This window comes from Candoia aspera, chromosome 6 (genome assembly GCF_035149785.1).
Source record: "Candoia aspera isolate rCanAsp1 chromosome 6, rCanAsp1.hap2, whole genome shotgun sequence".
In the NCBI taxonomy this organism is placed as follows: domain Eukaryota; kingdom Metazoa; phylum Chordata; class Lepidosauria; order Squamata; family Boidae; genus Candoia; species Candoia aspera.
This window is the reverse complement of record NC_086158.1, coordinates 62,747,700-62,764,062: the sequence shown is the minus strand read 5'-3', so window position 1 is coordinate 62,764,062 and position 16,363 is coordinate 62,747,700.

Here is a 16,363-nt window from a genome sequence, read left to right as displayed (position 1 = left end):
AGTGGCCAGTTAATTCCCCCCCCCCCTCTCTCTATCTCCCTCACTGTGAAAAGCAAATGCCACAAGGGAGGAGAGTAAGGGATGAGACACCAGTTGGTTGTCATTTTTTGTCCCCTGCCATTGACCAGCTGAAAGTCATCCTGGGCTGCTCAGGGGAATGCAGCAGTAAACACTTATTTGATAGTATGACGCCCCTGAGAAGATTTAAGGGGCAAGGTCAGTGATTGTGCAGAAGCAACCTTGGTGTAAGCTTGCCATTGGAATATTCATATCTATTTCTTCTTCATATTTATATTTATCAGCTGCAATCTTGAATTCTGTTTGTATCCAGGAATAATACATCATCCAATGTTTACTCAAATGTATAGTTTAAAATAATATTGCAAAAATTACTTTTGTTGAAATAAATTCACCAAATCCATGCTCCAAAAGAGTGCAGTTTGTATGAGTAATGCATCATCTAATATATAGCCTACTTTGTATATTAAATATTTGCATGGAGGAGCACTGCATGCTGAAGTAGCCTGTGAATCCTTCTCCTAACGTTGCACTGCTCCTCTAAGCTTCACTCTCACCATCCATATGGTAGTGTGAACATCTAAGCTAGGGATACCATGACTTTCTCGTAGAAGGTACTGTATGTTCTCTAACCTTGGGTCTATTTAGGTGTCCAGCCTAGGCGGTTAATTCAATGTACTTAAATGTACATCTGCCTTCTCTCTCAATCCCCTACCACTACCGGTTGAATAGCCAGATCTGAAGAGACAGTGGTCAACCATTGCTGGCTACAGGCTTTGTCCCAGAGCCTTGGACAATTTCTATCAAATCTCTCCCTTGCCCTCTTTCTCAATATAAAGATCCAGAGGGAGAATACAGGCCAATATAGACTGTTGCTACATCTCCTCACTCTTGTACTCAAAGAAGACAGATGACCAGTCATAACAGGAAGGAAATACAGTGGTTCCTGGAGCAATGTGTACATAAATCAAAGCTTTCCCATCCATAATGCCCACATTAACATGTGGATAGAAAGAGGGAGCGTGAAGGCTGCACCTTAGGGGCAAGGCTAAAATACGTTTTCTCCTGACTCTTTCAGCACATTTACCCCATCTCATGAATAACACAAGCTTATTCACAGCTGGAATGTAAGTGCTGTCTCTATCAATAAAACCAGCAATTGATAGAAGTTCTGTATAGCTTCCGTTCTGATCTTTTTTGGTTCAACTGTATTCGATTCTTTTTTTTCAGCTGAGTTCTTTTGTTCAGTACCCAAAAGGCAAAAATTCTCCTCGCATACCTTTGAGGATTTCAGCCTGACATCCACCCAGAAACAGAAAATGCAAGCTTTTTTTTCAAACAATTAATCATAATTCTTAATTATCTTTTAATTAAAGCGGGCAGCTTGACATCTCCAGAGGCTTTCATGCCAGCTTGCTCTCTTACCAATATTAAATGGTGCCAGCTGAAGTTTGTTTAAAACCCTTTTTATGTGGCTATATGTGTGCCAGCTCTTTGCAAATGGAGTTTAACTATTTGCAGAATTATGGCGCTGTCTTGGATTGAATCTTCTATTTCCAAGAAGGCAGATGCATGCTCTGAATGACAAAACATTTGATCGTTTTGCCTTGTTCTATATAATGGCCCCAGCGCAGATTTTATAAATCTGTTCACTCTTGATCTCAGTGTGAATTAGTATAACCCTCAGAGCTGGCTACGGAATGTATTTTGTTGGTATTTCCAATATATGTGAGCTGCCATGCATACCATTCTTATTTTTTCCTGCATCATTTCAATAAATAATTGGTGGATAAGAAAAGTTGTAGGCAGATCCTGAGAAAAGTGAACAACAGCGCTAAGCATTACGGATTCAAGGAATGAGCCCTGCTCAACACTGGATCTCAATCCACTGAGAAAAAAAATGATGGCAAGAGTTTGTGCAGCTCCAGGCCCAGTTCATTTTGGCTGTATGCTCCTTTGGATGGAGGAAAGAGAGTTTAAGCAGCGTTACGATATATTTACCAAGAATATCTGCTGCTGAGAACAGTAGGAATTTTTTCTGTTTATAAGTACAGTATGTTGCGCTACAAGTCTTGAGATATACATCCCCATTATTACACAGTTGAGAAAACACATGAGCCTGGTATTTGTATGTAGAAGTGGTCATACATTTAGCCCTTTAACCGCATATCCATGCTTGTAGCATTCCTTTAAGAAGAGTGAACCATCAGAGGACATTTATGCCAACCTTCATACATACAAGTGCTTTGTTTGTGCTAACAAAGTTTAAAATATTGTGTGAATGCAGTCACCAGGTCTTTACCTGATTTGCTAAGCATGTACATACAGGTGTAAAAAAAGAGAGGTGGAAGGAGAACATGAACTACACATGTTCATATAAATCAAAATCCTTTATTACGGTCAATGACCAGAAGTACATGTGTGTGTGTGTGTGTGTGCGCGTGTGTCCCACTGCCCTTACTCCTGATGATTGTGCTTTTTTATTCTTCCCCTACTTCTTCTGCACAAAGAATTCTGAGACTGTTAGTTCTTGAAACCATACAGCTCAAGGAAGCACATAGTATATCTTGGTTCTAGAGAAGAACTTCTACCAGCAATTATCATATAGGCATAAATCTACAAGGAAATAGGTTTCCAGTTAGCATGATCTATAATATAACTTCACTCTTCCATCTGTGGTCAGATCTCTAGCCTTGTATGAAGTGCCTGCATACAAATCTTTGGGTCCTGTATTACCTGAGTGATGATAACCCTAAAAGTCAAACAACTTTTCCATAAATAACTGGGAACAAGTGAAGCAGCAAAAAATCTTGTAAATTCTGTTCCCCATCCCCACCCCCCAAAAATACACAGAATCAGAGTAATAGAATTGTGGAGTTGAAAGGGCGCACAGGGATCATCCAATCCAACCAATTGTGTTCAGGGAAACCAATTAAAACATCCTCAAGAGTTGTCTGTCCAGCTTCTTAAAAACCTCCAAAGATGGAGAACTCATCATCTCCATAGGTAGATTCCTCTATTGCTGTACAGGATTTATTGTCTGACATGTCAATATTCTTCTGGAAATGTGGTGCCCAAAATCGTACACTTATTTTGTATTAAAGAGAACCTGCCTCAAAAGCAGGCATCCTATCAAATATCTGCAGACACAAGTTTTTCTTGTGCGTGAGTGACTTTTTGGAAGGACAGTTTGGAGGCTTTTCCTTGTAGTAGAGGATGGCTCAGTTCATTTGCCTAAAGCAACTTTATTAAAGCACTGATGCTTTCTATGTGAAATGTAGTTGATTCTCTGTTATAGCAGCTCTGGCTAATCTAAACACAGTTTTCAATCCAAGTGAGAACAGATGAGTTGCAGTTACTGCCCTGAGACTTGGGATAGAAAAAAGAAAAATATTCTCCTTTCCAATCCCATTTTCTCTTACAAATATGAAAGGTATGAGTACTATAATATGCTTCCTACAGATCTTTGGCAAGTAGCCTATAAAAAATATTCCATTATCTCTATGAGGTATGCTGTCTAATGAACTGATTTGAAATTAGTTTAAGCTATTTGGGTAACGGTTGGGTTTCTCTTTTTCTCTCACTATTCTTTTCATAAGATGTAATTAATTTTGACACAAAATACCTGGCAAAGCTTACATAAAGTATGGTTCATTTTATTCACTCCAATAAAAGTAACCAGTTGGAAATGTTGACAGGTTAATCAAGCAGAGGAGCTGTCTTGTGTAGTTGTTAGAATGTCATACCAAGACTGGAGAGGCCTAGGTTCAATCTCAGTCATGAAAATGTCATGGGACTGTGGCTTATATAAATGGAGAAAAAACCTTATACATTAATTTCATCATGTGTTCATCTTTCCTAAAACACAAAAGTGGACACTGCATTCAAGGCTAGAAAATTTGCCCAAGATTTTGGTCATAATATCTGCAATTCATGTAAGTTAGACCAGCCCTGAGAGTGACAACCCTCCAGAAATTAGTACAAACCAAAGTGCTTTGGGGATTGACTGTTTGCTGTTGGTATATTTTTGGGTCCTGTGTACAGAAGTGTCCACGGGGTATGATAAACAACAACAACAACAAAAAGTCAAAATGCAGCCACGATGATGCAATTGAAGTTCCACTTTTTTTAAATTAGTGATCAAGGTGGAGTTTTCATACTGTCATGGCTGCATTCTAGACTTTTTTGACCACAGCCTGCAGACACCCCTGGATTGGTATTTGTTTGATTTTATTTTTATTACTGTGATTACTGTGTATCATTTATGTTGTTGGGGGGGGGGGTTGTTAAGTTAATTATTATTGTGGAAATTTTATGATATTGTATATTTTTGTTCCTGTAAGCTCCCAAATGTCCTGAAAGATTCGATGGCATACACATTACACATTTAAATAATAATGGCAACAAGTCTCAACTGCATGACATGAAGCACAGCCTATTCATCTATAGGAAACTAAGAGAGCCCCCATTGTAGTTCCCTAGAGGAGCTGTGGCATGTCCAGTAAAATGTTACAGGCTGACATGTTTTTTTTTCAGTTTCAGCCTGCTAGCTTTGCCCAGATTTAGGTTATTCCATTTCATATTCTACCCCCAACCCCAGATCACTTCTGCTCACCTCTTAGAGGAGTTTTGTTTTTTGTTTTTACTCCTAATTATGTTTTGTGCTTTTGGGGGGGGAAATAGCTTGGTGATACCTCTCTTTTGTGTGAGAATGGGCTGCTTTGACTATTTAAGGATCCCTACTCAGATAATATGAGTCTGTATGGTTTAATGGTTAGAATAGTGGAATAGGATCAGAGAAGCTCCCCTGTCTTGAGGGGTATAATCTGTCTTGAGCAGAGGAAACCAGCATATACAGTAAATATCTGTACTACATTTTAAAAATGTATTCGTTCTTATCATTTAGGATGTTTGAAATGAATAGACCAGCATGTTTCCCACACAATGGATGGAAAGTAAAAGAAGTTACTATGGACACCAGGACATGTAACAGCAATACAAACCCTGTGTTTGCAAAGCTTGGCCTTCAGAGCTCATCAAAAGTTATCACTGCATTATTGCTATGACAAAAGTGGGAGTTACAAAACCCATGCAGAGTAATACTAATTATGCTTCATTCATTCATTGCATTTGAATGGAACTTTGTCTTGGCAGTGTGCAACTGTTTATCATGGTCCCACTTACTTATCAACCAGAGTGCATCCCTCAGGCCCAAAGCAAACCATCATATCTGCCTCGTGCTACAACCTGATTCCAAGATAACAAGCCTTGAGGCAAGACATGGATTAGAGCGGTCCCCATCATCCCAAACCCTCACCTGATAATAAAGTGTCAAACCTCCTTATCTTCTAAACTCCATGGAGAATATAGGTATCAAGCGGCTGTGGCTTAGGCCAGTTCAGAAGCTAATAATTATGCAGCTGATCTCATTAACACCCTACATTTAAACAGCTGCACTATTTGTAATGAATGGAAATATCTGCCGAGCTGCACTATTTAGGCACCAATTTTGCCTCTTTGCCGTGTGGGCGAAAAGCAATGACAAGCAGCTATTTTCTTCCATGGAGCCAGAAATTATTTGCTCTGGAAAAACAAGTGCACTTCCTCTGAGCACCTGGAAGATGCATGATGTCTTTTAATACAGTGAAGATGTATGCAGAAAGGTCAGTTTTCAGCACCAAAAAATAAAAAAAACCTGCTCATCACAACTGGCTATTTATTTATTTAACGAATAAGTGCATATAGCTGCCCATCTACCAATAGAACTCTGGGCAGTGAACAAAAGTTTAAGCATAATGCACAATCAAGTCAATTAAAAGAATCAAACTGAGGTTACTGTAAAAACATCTAACCAATACATTCCATATGCACAACAGGCTTCATTAACATCTCAACCCCAATGCCTGGGGAAACAGCCAGGTCTTCATAGCCTTGTAGAAGGCCAGTAGGGTTGCAGTTGTCCAAATTTCTGGGCAACGTAAGGCAGGCACCAGGACAGAGAAGGCACACTTCCTAGAACCCACCAGGTGACAGTACTTCACTGAGGGGACACAGAACATCCCCATTTGCTGGATCTAGTGAACAGGTATCCTGAAAATAACTTGGCCCCATGACATATAGGACTTTAAAGGTGACAACCGGTACTTTGTACCCAGATATAAAGAAGCCATTGCAGTTCATGCAGAAGTTGTTTTACACAGATGTGCCATGGTGTACCCAATACTGCATGTGCTGCTGCATTTTGGACAGCTGAAGCTTCCAAATGCTCTTCAGGGCAAGCCTCTGGTACTGTACATTGCAATAATCCAAGTAGAGGGTAATTACCACATAAGTGACTGTGAGCAATGCCTCCTGATCTAAGAATGGGTGCAACTGGTTCACAAGATGTATTGGTACAAAGGTCATTCTGATCACAGTTGCTACCTGCTCCTAAAGCAGGAACCACAAGTCTAGGAAGACCTTCAGATTGTGCACTAACTTTGAGGGATTTTTTTCCTCATCCAGAATTAATGATATAAGATCATTAGATATGGGATCCCTAAAACTAATAGCAATTCAGTCTTGTCAGAATTAAGTCAAAGCTTGTTCTTCCCCATCTTACAGCTTCCAGGTACTGGGAAGGCATCTCAGTGACATCACTTGGACAGCCCAGGACAGAGTTGTATAACTGATTTTGAAAGAATATAACAGCCCATCTTCTCAGACCTTATAACTTTATTTCTGAAGTCCAGTACTGTGACCAAACATCTTTTTCAGGGTCCTGGAACCTACAGCAAAGCAATTGCTCTATTTGCTGCTGCTAATCACCATTAATTCTCAATTATTTTTTTAATCCAGTAAAAGGAAAATGAAAGAAGGAAGCATTCCCTTCACTCTAGCTGGAGTGAGACTAATGCTATAGAAAAATCTGCTTTCCATTTTTTTTCAAAAGCTTGCTTTCTTCTCCTACAACAAAGGCTTTTGTTTTTCTACCTTATTAGGGCACCTGAGAATTTCTTTTCTTTTGATGAACTGTGAGCCTACTTTATTGGTGGAAGTAGAATTTCCTACCACTAGTGTTGTTTACTGTTACTTTTTTTTTTCCATCTGACACTTCCCTGGCTTCCTAAACATCCCAGTCTGAAAAAGCTCACTGAAAGGAGTCCTTCATGAAGCCTTCACTTCAGATTAAATTTAAGCCTGAAAAGCCAGAGTAGCTGCAGATCAGGGGAGAGATGAAAGACAGGACATTCCTTCCACTACCTTGGCCACCTCAAAATTTAATAAATGCAAAAGCACCATATGCCATTTGTGAGATCACTGAAATGTGTTTCTTCTTTGACAGTATTTTCAATATCTAATTTTCTTTCCATCTGAGAACTGAAAAAAATGATTTTTTTTCCTCGCAGTACTTGAGTCATCAAAAGAACAAACTTCATTGGCTATGTGCTCTACCATGAAGCCAGGTTAAAATGAAGCAAATATTCCTTGACTGACTTGGCACATTGTATTAAATTATGACTGTTGTAACAATAGTGTATCAATTAACCCTTAACTTGTCATCCAACGTGCTAAACCAACATGCTAAACCAAAAGCAGATAAACAGCATTATGGCTTGGTGTTTCAATCCCTTGAAATTTGTCTATGTCATGTCTGAAGATAAATGATAGGAAGTGGTTCCTTGCTTTCTTGCCAAGTTTATGGCACCCACCAATAGCAGGGAAAAGTATCATAAGGGGATTTTCACTCTTCCCCCTTTCCCCAACTTACAAAACACTGCTTGAAAACACAACAGTGAAATTTGGAGGGGTGTCAGGCACTGTCTTACTAAAGATAATCTCCAAAGGAAAAGAACATTCAATGCAATGTCTCGTTGCTGGAGCCTGCTCCCACTTCTCTAGTCCCCTGTTCAAGTAATATCCTAATAGGGTTGGGAGAGGCTGTCAATTTGAGTTTGCTTTTCCTCATTGCAACTTAGTTTGCATAGCATAAAACAATATATGAACATTTCTCTGTGTTTCTTTGATCTCACATCGGAGTTACTTTTCTCATTCGAGAATGGCTTGGAATGAAAAGTAGGCTAAGAACAGTAATATGTAAATACATGGTACAGAGGGGAAGAGAAGAAAATAAATATAGGTTTGTCATTTTAATTGGCTTTTCATTTGCACTTGTAAAATGCGATTCTTCCTTGCATGAATTTCACTTAAAAATAAGTATGGATTCCTTTGTACCAAGAAACATTTGAGCATCATTCTGCATCCTAGTTTTGAAGGATTCAGATCTGTGGTTGCTATTTAACTTGAGCAAACATATATATCAATTGTTCAATATTTTCTCTGACTACTGTTCACTGTCACCCTAAGTGTCTGCAACAATTTACCATTTTTCATATGTACAGTATAATTTAATGCTAACCTATAAGGCACCCAGTTCCTTTTTTCAGCCTATATACATGAGTATATTTTACTCAAAGATCAGGTAACATGCCCACTTAGGTGTCTGCCAGTATTTCTCTGTTACCCCTCACTTTGGGCTATATTTGTTCTCTGCGTGTTTGTGAGTTATAAATAGCTAGCAACTGCATACTCACTGTCTGCTTTTGTTGAGCAAGCTGTAACATTAATTCCCTCAAACAAGACCATCTCAGGTTTTAGCTCTGTATAGAAAGTTATAAATCATCAGAACATTTGTAATGTTCTTTCTTTCTGCACACAGACAATAGCCATTCTGGATCTCCTGTCCCTTTCAGTTCTTACCCTCTTGACTGCAAAGGTACAGCTGCTATAGGGATTAATGAACACATTGATACACATGGGCTAAGTATATTTTCACATCTGCTACAGGTAAAGTGGTCACTGCCTCACATATGACTGCTTAGTTACCATATCCACATTGTGTTACATTAGTGACAAGGCAAATGTGACCTGAGCAAATCAGCCAGCCTATCACAGAGGTGGCAGATCTTTGGGTACTCTCAGGATGCAGTGAGACAAAGTGGGCAAGACTGTCTCACATATAAGGGAGTCAGTGTGGTGTAGTAATTAAGGGGTTGAACTGGCAACCATGAAAATGCAGGTTCTAGTCCACCCTCAGCTCTGAAAGCTTGTGGGATGACTTTGGTCCACTCACTGCCTCTCAGCCAAACCTACCAAGCAGCTTGTCATTGTGTGGGAAAACTATAGAAGTAGAGAGCATTATTTATGCTGCCTTGAGCTCCTGTATGAGAGGTGCAATATAACTATAAGAAATATCTCATTATTGTGGGAACCTCTGGAGCCTCTTCTGACTACAGAAGAGAAATTTAATCTCTAATTACAGAAATAAATTTCACTGGCATGATTCCTGGTTTTTTGTTTTTTTGCCTTTTGAAATAGGAAAATCAGATGAACTTGGCTTAAGCCCTAGAATGGGCTTAACAAGTTTTCAAAAAGAAGGACAAACCCACCTCCCCTCTCAGAAAAAAAGGAAGATTCTAGCCCCATTCATATTTTGTTTGCATGTTTGTTTGTAGCATACTAGTTGCAAAGTCCTAGGACTGTGAGTTGCCTCTTCCTATTCTATTGAAAAATAATAGTTCAAGAAATTGTTTTTATGTGCTATTATCTCAAAATCCGATGTTTGGTATGTGCAGTCCTTTTAGTTGATGACCTCCATCACACAGTACAATAAATAAAGTCCACTTATCCATGGTTTATGGATAAGCTGGTTTATGGATAAGTCCCACAGGAACTTAGCCCTGTCATTCTACACGACCTTCTGTGGAATCTCCCATCTGGACTTGGGAGGGTCTAGCTCATAAGCTGTGCAGATATTTCTGTACACAAAGCCAGCTACTTGGTTGTGCAGTTCAGTGTATGCTGTTCCTGCCTTCATCTTACACCCTGCCACTGTGTGTTAGACTGTCTCTGAGGCCTCTCTGCACAGTCTGCACTTCTGGTCCTGTCTAATGTGGTAGACTCCTGCTTCTATGGATCTGGTGCTTAGTTCCTGTTCTTGTGCTGTTATGATCAGTGCCTCAGTGCTGTTTAGGCCAGTCCTTTCCAGCTACTGATAGGATTTCCCAAGGTCAGCCACCTCAGCTATCTGTTGATGGTACATTCCATGCAGGGTCTTGTCTTGCCATGGCACTTCCTCTGCTTGATCTTCCTTCTGTGTCTGTTGCTGCCTCAGGTATTCTCTCAGCAACTCATCTTTAGGTCCCACCTTACTGGTGGGACTCCTGGATGCTCTGGGTCTCATCCAGGACAGTGGCTTGGACACTCACCAGACCCAGACTGCCATCTTTCCAGCTGGTGTACGGTCTCTGGGTGTTGGGCTTGGGGTAGAAGCCTCCATACACTGTGAGGAGCTTCTGGGTCTTCACATCGACAGACTCCCTGTCCTCCTTTGGCCAGCTCACTATACCAGCAGGGTATCTGATGACTGGCAGGGCATACATGTTGATGGCGTGGATCTTGTTCTTCCCATTGAGTTGGCTCTTCAGGACCTGTCTTATCCTTTGGTGGTGCTTGGATGTTGCTGTCTTCCTTGCCTCCTCATCATGGTTCCCACTTGACTGTGGAATACTAAGGTACTTGTAGCTGGTCTGTATGTCTGCTATTTGACCCAATGGTAGTTCTACCTCATCAGTCAACTACCTTCCCTCTCCATCTAGCCACACTTCTCTAGTCTGAATGACATGCCAATGTCCTCACTGTAGATCTGTGTCAGGTGGATCAGTGAGTTGATGTCTTATTCACTCTTAACATACAGCTTGATATCATCCATGTAGAGGAGGTGGCTGATGGTAGTTCCACTCTTTATTTATTTATTTATTTATTTATTTATTTATTTATTTATCGAATTTCTCTGCCACCCATCTCATACACAACAACCCTGGGTGGCTTTTGAACTTGTATCCATATCCAGTTCTTGTGATAATCTGGCTGAGGGGGTTCGATCCTATGCAGAACAGCAGTGGGGACAGTACATCAGCTTGGTATATGCTGCGCTTGATGGCCACTTGTGCGAGCTATCTTGAGTTGACTTCCAGTGCTGTCTTCCACAGTCCCATTGAGTTCTTGAGGAAGTTCCTTAGTGTCCTGTTGACTTTGTATAGTGCCAGGCATTCACAGTTCCATGCCATAGGCTTTCTTGTAGTCAATCCAGGCTGTGCTCAGATTGGTCTGTCTAGACCTTGAGTCTTGGGCGACTGCTTTGTCTCTGAGTACCTGGTGTTTTGAGCCTCTGGTGTTGTTCCCAATGCCCTTCTGAGCTGTGCTCATGTACTGGCCTATATGGTCCTGCAGCTTGGCAGCTACAATGCCTGATAGAACTTTCCATGCTGTGGGGAGGCAGGTTATCAGCTGGTAGTTGGATGGTTCTGTTCCCTTGTCCCTCATCTTTCATGATCAGCACTGTCCTATCTTGTGTTAGCCAGTCCGGGTAGGAGCCTGCTGCTGGCAGTTGGTTCATCTGTGCTACTAGGTGTTCATGCACTGCTGTCAGTTTCTTTAGCCAGTAGATGTGAATCATGTCCAGGCCAGGTGCTGTCCAGCTGTTCATGTTCTTGACCTGCTGTTGGATGTCTGCTAATGTGATGGTGACTGGTTCCTGCTCTGGGAGATTTCTGTGGTCTGTTCTCAGGTCCTGCAGCCACTTTGCACTGGTGTTATGTGTCTTCTGTTTCTCCCATATGTTCTTCCAGTACTGTTCAGTTTCTGCTGTTGGTGGCTCTGCTGTTAATGTGTTGTTGCACTGCAGTCGTGAGTATACCTTGGATGGTTCTTTGGCAAACAGGGCATTTATCTTCTTGGCCTCTGCTTCTCTAATGTATCTCCTTAGCCTGGTAGCCAGTGCTGTGAGCCTTTGTTTAGCAGTCTCTAGGGCTTCAGATGGAGTCAGGCCCTGGTATTTTTTCAGTAGCCGAGTCTTATCCTTAATCTCTACACTCTTCTGTAGTTCTACCAGCTGACTAACTTCTCTCCGAGTTGCCTTGATCTTAGCCTCCAACCTCATCTTCCGGGGCTGGTAGTGGTGGTGGTGGTATATACTGCTGTTCTTCTTGATCAGCCAAGGATCTCCAGGATTACAGCAGCTGTAGTGTATACTAGTTCATTGGTTTGCATTATAGTGATAGTAGGGATTGTCATGAGGGCTCTGTTGGCATTCTCTAGCATACTATCTGATGGTACTTCTCTACTAAGCCTTGGTAATTAGTCTTGAGAGTTGACTGTAGTTAGTTTATTCATGATCTTTTGCCTCATATCAGCTGCTCATATCTGTAATAGAGGGGGTGGCAGTAATGTTCCAGCTTCAGGTGTTGGCTCCATCTGCAGTTGTTCTTCCAGGTCTTCTGGAGTCTGGGATATAATGTGTAGTTGGTCTATCTCAAGTTGTGAGAGCAGCTTCCTCTTAACTTTGTTGAAGTGTTGGGTGACTAGCTGTTTCTCAGTTAGTGTAGATGCAGGTCTTCTGTCCATCCATAGTTCCTTCATACGTTTCATATAGCCCCTCTCATTAGGTCTGCTGTTGTAGTAGCATTCCATCAATTCCAAGTTCTTTTGTCTCGTCCATCTACAGTTTGTTCTAGTAGGCCACTTCTCGTCAGATTGTCCTGGTTCCCCAACATCTGACATAGACCTTGTTAATCCAGGCAACGTCTGAGCCGGCATGACTCTCTTAATTTGTGTCACTCTCATATTTGAGGTAGGCGGGTGAAGCATTGGGAGAGGGGTCTTTGCCCAAGGACCCCTACTAGTAAGGTAGGTATGTGAGATCCTCAGACTGGTATTATTTTGGATGTTCAAAAGTAGTCAGTAGATGTTGCTTTTTCCCAAAGTGTTCCTTTTCAATATTCAGCGCTCTGTGTCATTATTCATCACATGTAAAAGACATTTAATCTTTCCCACAGTGTGAATGATGAATTTTTCTTTTATTCCTTTCGGTGTCAATCTGTGCAGGATGAGAATGATCCAAAGCCAAAATAAGTCTTTAAAAACATTCAGAAGTCATTCTGTCGAGCACTCCCTTTCTTTCTCTCTCTTTCTCTCTTTCTGTATGTGCGAAAGCTGGACTCAGCTGTTATAAAGAAGGCGTTAGTAAGGCCAAGTAAAAGGAATCTGAAAGGAAGAAATTATGTATTTTATGATCAAACAAAAGAGAACTGCAGTACAGTCACTCTGCATAAATTTAACAAATCCTTCTGCAATAGACCAGTTTCATGTATTGACCAAAATAAGGAAATCTGAGGTTCCAAATTTCAACTGTCAGGTTTGGGCTTCTTTCAAAGCTCAATTCAAAGACTGTGCAAATGGCTATTTTCCTAATAGTTAAAGGCAGATGTTTGAACTGTTTTTACCTTTTTTGCTAGCTTGAAATCTATTCAGATTTCTCTCCTTTGTGTTGACATGTTACACCTTTTACTATGATGACTTGATATCCTTCAAAGATAAGCAATCAAAAATTACTTTTTAAAAACAAAACCAAAGGTGGTAAGCAAAAATTTCTTCCACATCTAAAAAAAGTCCAGTTGTAAGATAAACTCCACAACTGGACTGCATGTCATTTTTCTTGCTTTTAGATGGTTGAACCAAAAGGGTTTGGGGAACATTTTCTGCAGCTTGTCTGTGCATGGGTGAGCTGATGGGTAGTGGGAAAAGAAGGTGGTGCTGATACTTGTGACAGCAAACAGCAGATAGCAGGAACTCAAGTTCATGAAGTAAATTTTGCAAGTGATAATTCTTCAAGAGATTCTTGGGTCACACCATGAATCACTCAGAGAGGTAGCAGATAGTTGAAGCCTCCAAGCTACAGAGACCTGCACAAATTACCACTTCTGTTTAGTGCTGTGAAGACCTCTGGCTCCTTTCACACGGCCACCCCCTTCACCCCCTCACTGCAATTATCATTCTTCTGCCACTATGCAGTGCCCAGGAACTGTCCCCACTTTTCCAGCCTTGTGTCAGGCAGTCTGAAAGATAATTGCTAATAACAGGGCACAGTCACTACCAAAGAGTGAGACAGTCACTGTCAGGAGCAACAAAGCTACTTCTCCATTTGACATGGAGCAGTGGGAAGAAGTAGGGCTGGGAATGGAGAGAGGGAGAGAGAAAAACCCCAAACTGGAAGATGGGATGAAATTCAAGTTCCTGCCAATCGAAATATACCTGTTTTGCATTTCCAGAGGAGGTGATGTAAAACTCTAATTGTGGCATTTTCTTCAAAGCAAGAACCAGCAGAGCTGACTAAATTCTAAGAAGGCTGGAAATTTACAACATCCTAGGGACATACTGTATGTCTTATGTGAGTGGAAGGGTCCTCTGCCACTTATTAGGCTATCTGCAGTTAACTCTAATCTATTTAAACTGTGTTCTTTCAAATACTCAAATAACAACAATAACAACAAACCACATTCTTTTTTTTATAGTAAATTTTATTAGGTTTCAAGAGAAGAATAAAAACTACAAAAAAAAAAAAAAACTACAGAGAAAGAAAAGAAACCTAAAGGTGTGGAAACACAAAAAGATGTGGCTTCTGACTTTTAACAGCAAGGATATACAAAATTTTTTCCTAATCAATCTTTTACTCTATATTAAACCAAAACATCACATTATTTCCATAAATCATTCCATTTTAACACATAATATAAATCACGGAGTACAGTTACTCCTCCCCCTTATACTAAAATAAAGAAAAAAAGGTTCCTATAAACCTCCTAAACATCTTTCTCCCCTCCAAAAGATAAAAATATTTAATCCTACCTTCCTACCACTATTCTATACATTTCTGTCTACTATAATAAAAATCAAATTAGAAAGCACATAAGTTGTCTGCTATTATACTTAATAGTATGATTTTAATAATTCCAATCTTAATAAACCCCCAAATCAAAGCCAATTCAAAACAGTAAATCCAAAACTTTAAAGGCAAATAGCATCAATCAAATCCTTAAAGCAAACCAGATGAACATTCTTCAACCCTTATTGAAGAATGTAAGCAGTTACATATCTCCACAATGTGCATAGAGCTTTCCTCTTGAAAAAATCAAACAGCCCAACTGCCCCCCTCAAAGATTCCAAGTTCTTTTCATGGCATCCACCAGGAGATCAATTTTACTTACAGCTTGCAGATCACTCTCTCCCTTAGATTTCTCCAACTCCATTATCCAATCTTCATCCAGCATCTCGATAAAAATCCCAATCTCAGTCTTAAAAAAAAGTTTCTATCGCTCTTAAATTCCTCAGTTTCATCCACCACATCCCCAACCTGATGGCACATTTTACATCTCATATTTTCCACAATGTCCTGGATATCTTGCATAAAAGTTTGGTAGATGTCAGAAGAAATCTATTTAAAATCCTGGTGAAAGTCAGAAAGAATCTGTTTGAAATCCTTCATGTCTCACACAGTAGATTATGCCACCCCCTAGGAACTTAACCAGCAAAAGTTGAAGATATGAAAGGATTCCAGAATGTGTTTACATAAGCAAAAGTGAGATATGCAGACAGTTCCCCAGGGAAAGTAGAAGCAGAAAACTGAAAGTTCAAAACAGCCAATACAACGTGTAGGAAAATGCTAATATCTTCAAATTTAGTAGAAAAATAATAAGAGAAAGACAGTTGTTTACTCTCAATCTTTGGAATTTCCTTTGGAAGGAAAACAAAATCCAAAACTTAAAAGATTTTTTTAAAAAAAAAGTAATCTCAAAAATAACATTAACCACCAAGAGAACCAGCTTCTCCTTGCTGTACAAAGCCTCTCTTGGGGTATATATACTTTAAAAAAAATACAAATTGGTGATTTAGAAATGGGGTGGCCGGTCTTAGTGTCCCTTTAAGGCTACTTTCCAGTGCAGCTTGGAAAGTGATGAAATCCCTGCCTCCCAGCTGGGTCTTACCAGTGGAAAGCAAAACCCTGTTTCTGACCTTCTGGCTGCAAGCAGCCATCTGGAGGACAGATGGGATGATTCCATGTATTCTCCTTGATCTGGAGAACATTTCTGGGCCTTAGGAAAACCTGCCTGAGCCCCCCAAAAATTACCAAGTTGTCAGCACAGCTGTTCAGTCCGCCATTCCCACCAGAAGCCAACAAACCACATTCTTGTTTGGAAGGTGACATTTTTATTATGATCTGTACTTTCTAGATGAGTCAGTCAATGCTTCAGGCAAGGATTTATAGGAGATTTGGACAGGTAATGACTGAATCCCTTGAAGGACTTAAAAAGCTAACTCAGGTGGTAACTGTATTCGAATAATTGAATCTTAGAGCTGGAAAGGGCCAGTTAGGCTATTGAGTGAAGGAATCCAAATTAAAGCATCCAAGACAGATGTCTATCTAGCCTCATCTTGAGTACATCCTATGAAAGAGAGTCAGAATCTCCCT